The sequence below is a fragment of the Haematobia irritans genome, chromosome 3 (assembly GCF_050003625.1).
Source record: "Haematobia irritans isolate KBUSLIRL chromosome 3, ASM5000362v1, whole genome shotgun sequence".
NCBI classification, from domain to species: Eukaryota; Metazoa; Arthropoda; class Insecta; order Diptera; family Muscidae; genus Haematobia; species Haematobia irritans.
In genome coordinates, this window is record NC_134399.1 from 174,019,590 (window position 1) to 174,025,637 (window position 6,048).

The window sequence follows — 6,048 nt, forward strand, 5'->3', positions numbered from 1 at the left end:
TTCCATGCAAATCTTAAAGTTCTTATGATGAACAGTGTTTTGCAAAAAAATTTAAAATGCTATCTTGTAAGGATTTCGAATAATCGAAATACAGAATTTCAATTTCGACTCATTGATTTGCGATGTTTAGCGAGTTGGTGCAAATAGAGTACAGTGTGGATGATATGTATTGCAATCAATTTGAGGTTACTATTATTTCTAAACCTCTTTTCTTGCAGCTGACAGATTTATTCCAGTGACAGTTCCAAAAGCATTTTGATATACTGCATTCAGAAACAACCCAGCAAAAAATGGAGCACTATTTCAGCAGGATTGTAAGGGAGCCCAGCAAAAACGGAGCGCTATTTCAGCAGGATTGTAAGGGAGAGAGGCAGTACCAACTGCTTACAAAACAACCGAATCAGCGCTGATTTTTGTGAGCGATGTTCCGATTTATAGCAGCTTCTATATAGCACAGATATAAATGATCATTTCAATAACAATATTGTTCAGAAGTGAGCAATATTGTTATTGGTATGAAGGAAAACAGCATTACCTTTCATGAATCTATACTGCATGAATTGGTTGCAAAAATATAAACGAATGATCATAAATTAGTTTGACTAATCGTTTACGTTATTGTCACCGATACATGCAGTGTGGATGCACTGCCTACTTTATTGTATACCAAAAAGCGCAACTAAACTCTTACTGCTGAAGTATTTTTTGCTGGGAGAGAGGCAGTACCAACTGCTTACAAAACAACAGAATCAACGCATATTTTTGTGGGCGATGTCCCGATTTAAAGCAGCTTCTACATAGCGCTGATATAAGTGGATGCACTGCCTACTTTATTGTATACCAAAAAGCGAAAATAAACTCTTACTGCTGAAGTATTTTTTGCTGGGTAAGATATTCGTGATGAAATTCAAGCTAGTACAGAAAAACGTTTCATTACCAAAATAATCTTGGAGGTAACCAGGTACAAAATTGGTATGTAATAATAGTAATCGATGACATTCGCAAGGACATATCCTATAAGGAAATTAACCAGGAAGGTATAGACATCTTATGTGAATTCACAGCGCTGTGGTTTGTCTGCACACCGGAGATGAAACTTTTTCATCTTCAAATGAGTGATTTTTTAATTTGGCTTCAATTTGTTTTCTTTCCTTTGTTCTCTTGATGAAACACCAAATATTGTAAAAGTATATACAATTCTATACATCCACACCTTTTTTGTAATGCAAATTGACTGATTTGTACGATAATTCTCGTTTTCCAAAAAGCAATTGAGTCACTTGACTGCGCAATTGTGTGGAATGACTGCGCACTGCAAATAAACAAAATCATTGTGAATTATCAAACGATGTCATTATATTTTATTGGTCTATGGTATGACACAAATGCTCTTGGTAAGCAGTTTTTCATCTCAACTACTTGCTCATGTTTTAATGGGTGGTAGTGAGATTGCTTTATATTTGACTGAAAAACAAAATGTGGTTATCGTTAGAGCACTCCACAACCCAGCAAAAAAATTTGGAAGTTCTTCCAAAGGCACAACTTTAAAAGCACTTCCAGAAGATGCACTCCCAATGATGTTCTTTATTTTAACTACCCAGGAAGTTCTTCTAATTAATTTTTTATAACATGGTTTTTTCATACTTTTAATAGATAATTTTAACTTTTTTTGTTTCAAATAGGTTAAAAACAGAGTAAGAATTCATAAAATGGTACAAATCATTTAAATTTTGTCGACAAAAATGCTAAATCCAATCTGAAAAAATTGTGATTTTTTTAAATATTTGAGGTGAAACGTTTCCGACAAGCGTTAAAATCAATTAAAAATTCATCTCTTCTGCGTCAATTTTGCACCACTTCCGGATCCAAAAAGAACATTTTCATTACTTTTTTAGCGACGCTTTGTTTGCTGGGAAGTTAAATGCGAATAAATCGTTTGGTTTTCGAACAATTGCTCGTTACCAGTTGCCAGTATTTTTCTGACTCTTGTCCCCAAATCATGATGTTTTCGTCCCCAAAAAATCCCCAATTTAAATTTAAATTCCTCACAAAAATCCCCAATACATTTTTGATAAGTTTTTTTCTTTTTGAAAACAAAAAAAAAAGGTAATAAAAATAAAGCTAAAGGCTCTGCTGTAGAAAATCAGTAATAATTTAAAAATTAAAATGTTGTAAAATGCAGCAAGCTACAATAAGATCAAGATTTCGAACCACAACTCCAAGGAACTGCCCAGCAAAAAAAGCGTCTCCAAAACACGATTCTAACGCTTATCGGAAACGTTTGACCTCAAATATTTTCAAAAAGTCACAAGGTTTTCAGATTGGATTTATCATTTTTTTTCGACAAAATTTAAATGATTTGTACCATTTTTATGAATTCTTCTTCTATTTGAAAAAAAAAGTTAAAAATTCCCATTAAAAGTATAAAAAAACAAGTTACAAAAAATTTAATTAGAAGAACTTCCTGGGTAGTTAAAATAAAGAACATCATTGGGAGTACATCTTCAGGAAGCGCTTTTAAAGTTGTGTCTTTGGAAGAACTTCCAAATTTTTTTCCTGGGTGGTGATTGCCTTCCAAATGCTGGAGATATAAAAATGGGTTTTTGGTCTCCTTGTACTTATGAACGAAAATTTACTGCTAAATATTCAAGTAGTAAAATTAGGTGGTAGACACGTTGCCAAAGTTCATAGAATTCTACCAGTAATGGTAGATTTTTTATTGTTTGGTAGAATTTGTCATAACTTTTCTATAGAAATAAACTTCTGACGAAATTTTCTATATAGAAATAAAATATTAAGAAAATTTTCTAAAAAAAAAATTGACAAAATTGTCTATATAAATAAAATTTTGCCAAAATTTTCTATAGAAATAAAATTTTGATAAAATTTTCTATAGAAATAAAATTTTGGCAAAATTTTCTATAGAAATAAAATTTTGATAAAATTTTCTACAGATTTATAATTTTGACAAAATTTGCTATAGAAATACAATTTTGGCAAAATTGTCTGTTGAAATAGAATTTTATTAAAAAAGATTGGATTGTTTTTTCGAAAAAAAAAAAATAAAATCCCACAAAAATCCCCAAATTAATGGAAATTCCCTATCAAATCCCCAAGACCCCAGCTCAGAATTTTCGTCCCCATTTACAAAAAAAATATATATATCCCCAATTTGGGGAAAAGTCCCCACTTCTGGCAACACAAACAAATTATTTGAATTGGATCCCACACAATTTGTCATTCGCTAAACAAGGCTCGTATTGATTGGTCGAAAGAAATGCTCCACAAATATCCTCCAATTGTGATGAATTGTGGATTTACACGTATGAGCCCGAAAGTAAACAGCAGTCGACCGTATGGATGTTTCAAGATGAGCCAAATCCAACAAAAGTTGCTCGCACACGAAGCATTGGAAGTGCAAATGATTTTTTTCGGAAAAGTTGGACATGTATCAATCGTACCACTAGAACAGTGTAGAAGAGCCAATTCAGAGTGCCGCACAACCATTTCTTTGCCACTTGTCTTCCAAGAAATAAGAAAACCCAACCGCTGAAGACGGATCACTCTTCATCACGAAAATTCGATCATTTGTGAGCAATCAAAACATCGATTTTATGAGTCATCCGCCGTATAGTCCTGACTTGGCACCGAATTCTCAAAATTAAATAAAATAATCCATACAAATTTCAAATAAACATTGCCATGTATATGGAGTGAAAAAAAAAATAATTTCGACCAAGTCTACTATGCAAAAGTGGTATCTGCACCCCTCCATACCTTCACCAGTGAACAACATATGACAATTGTTTTGAAGTCAGTGTTGTGTTATGAGCTTTTCCGAATGTTTTCATATTCTTCAGCCCGCATACATTCACCTGGGAAATTTGATGTTTCCGCTTGTGTTGCATACAGAGTTTTCATTTTATGTGGTAGTGTATATATGTGCGTTGTATGTGAACAACCACTAGTGTATTGGTCGTTTTATACCACACACACGCCCATACATATATATCCTGAAACATATTCTCTGGCTTTATGACAATGTACTCCTGTGCGTGGCCTTGTATTGGTATTCAGTAAAGAAAATAAAATTTATACACAAAACAAAATACATGGGTTAAAGTTAAAGATTTAAAACAGTAAACTAAAGGGAACATTTTTGTATAGTGTAGCAAGGTAAAAATATTGAAATAGTAACTATCTTATTCTTTCTCTGCGTGTATTTGAATAGAGGTCTCTACACGCAAAAAAATAATTCTTTCCTCCCAAACGAAATTTTAGACAAACAAAGTTCGTTTCTCATTTGCTTTTCGCTGTAAGGAAGTGTATTTGGAAGAAAAGTATATACTTTTTGTGATAAACGTTTATTCTTTTCCAGGATGTAAAAACAATTTCATAAAGACTAGCTCAAAAAAAAAAAAAAAACATTATTTTCTTGCTAATTGCATTGCCCCTCACATCTTTCTCACATCCACGAGGATTTTTAGTTCTTAACACCTTTTCCTGTAATACCAACAATGTAGAAGAAATTATACGATTTTATAAATTTTTAAAATTTTTTTACCTTTCGCCTGGACGGAGAATCGAACCGCGGACCATGCACTTTGTAAGCCAACACACTAACCACTGAGCTATGTACCTGTTATGGTCATCAATAGATAAATATCCATATAAGTTATATTTATATAGCATAGCTTGCGGCGCCCACGAACCGAATAAACAAAGTTTATTTAACAGAAACAAACATTTAGTTTGGCACCGTGGAGCAGTGGTTGCTACGTCTGACTCTCATGCCAAGGGTCGTGGGTTCGATCCCTGCTTCGACCAAAGTTTTTTTTTTTTTTTTTTTTACATACATTCTACATATGTTCGTAAGATTCCAGAAAAAATGTTCAACATTACATTGTACTATATTAAATTTTGAACTATAAAATGTGTTTTATTAAAGACCAAAAGTCAGAAAAGAACAGTGTTTGATATAAACGAAATGGACTCTGTTGTTGTTTCAAAAATAACTTTTTTTATTGAAAAAATAAAAAATTTGTAACAAACGAATTTTTTTGTTGATAAAAGTTTAAAATTTTCGAAGCAATTCAAAAAACTCTAACAAAAGAGAAACGTTTTCGGTACACGTTTTCCAAACGTTTTTTTTCTTTGCGTGTTGAAACATTTTTGGGGCTATCTTATTCTTTCTCTGCGTGTATTTGAATAGAGGTCTCTACTTCTATATCTGCTACGTGGTCAATAATGTTGGTCTAAGTTTGAGGTGATATCAGGAGCTGACCTAGAGCAGGCAGTTACTGTCCATCGATGTGTTGTTCAAAGAAGACTAGTTTTAATCTGGTATTCATGAACCTTTTTGTGTAGGTTTGTTGAATTTATATTTTATATAATTTTCATTTAAAATTGCCATAATATTTGACGCAAATATTCCCTTATTCTTTTTGACCGCATATAAATCAATAATGTTATATTTAAAAATATTTATATTAAAAATATGTATCTTCATATATAAACCTTTTTATTCCCCATATATAATATAATTACATCTATTTGTTTGAGTGTATAGAGTTTTTTTTGTTACAAAATAGTACAATGAAAATTAAATATAAACATTTTACGGAAGAATATACTGTCGTTGGCCCCGAAAGTCACACAACCATACAGCCACCCTAACGGAAGGACGACAAAGGACTCACGCATGTGAGTGGGTTAAGTTTTTGCTGTTGTATTTTTTCCCTCGTGTTCATCCATTATTTAAAGAACGGAAGGAAAATCTATTACTATGACTTTTGTGTTGTCAGGTTTTGTAAACATTGGATTGGGGTTATTTGGTATATTTTGTATGATATTTACCTAAAATTGAATGTGAGAGATATTATTTGAGGGAGTTTTTGTGTTTTTTTCTTTCACCTAAGTTTCTTATCTGCAAATATGTAGGTTTGTTGAAAAATTCGATTGTACTTCTTCTATAGATTTAAATTAAATTTTATACTCACACTATTTCATTCATTCTATGAGCAAGGTTGATGTTATTCAAATCATTCA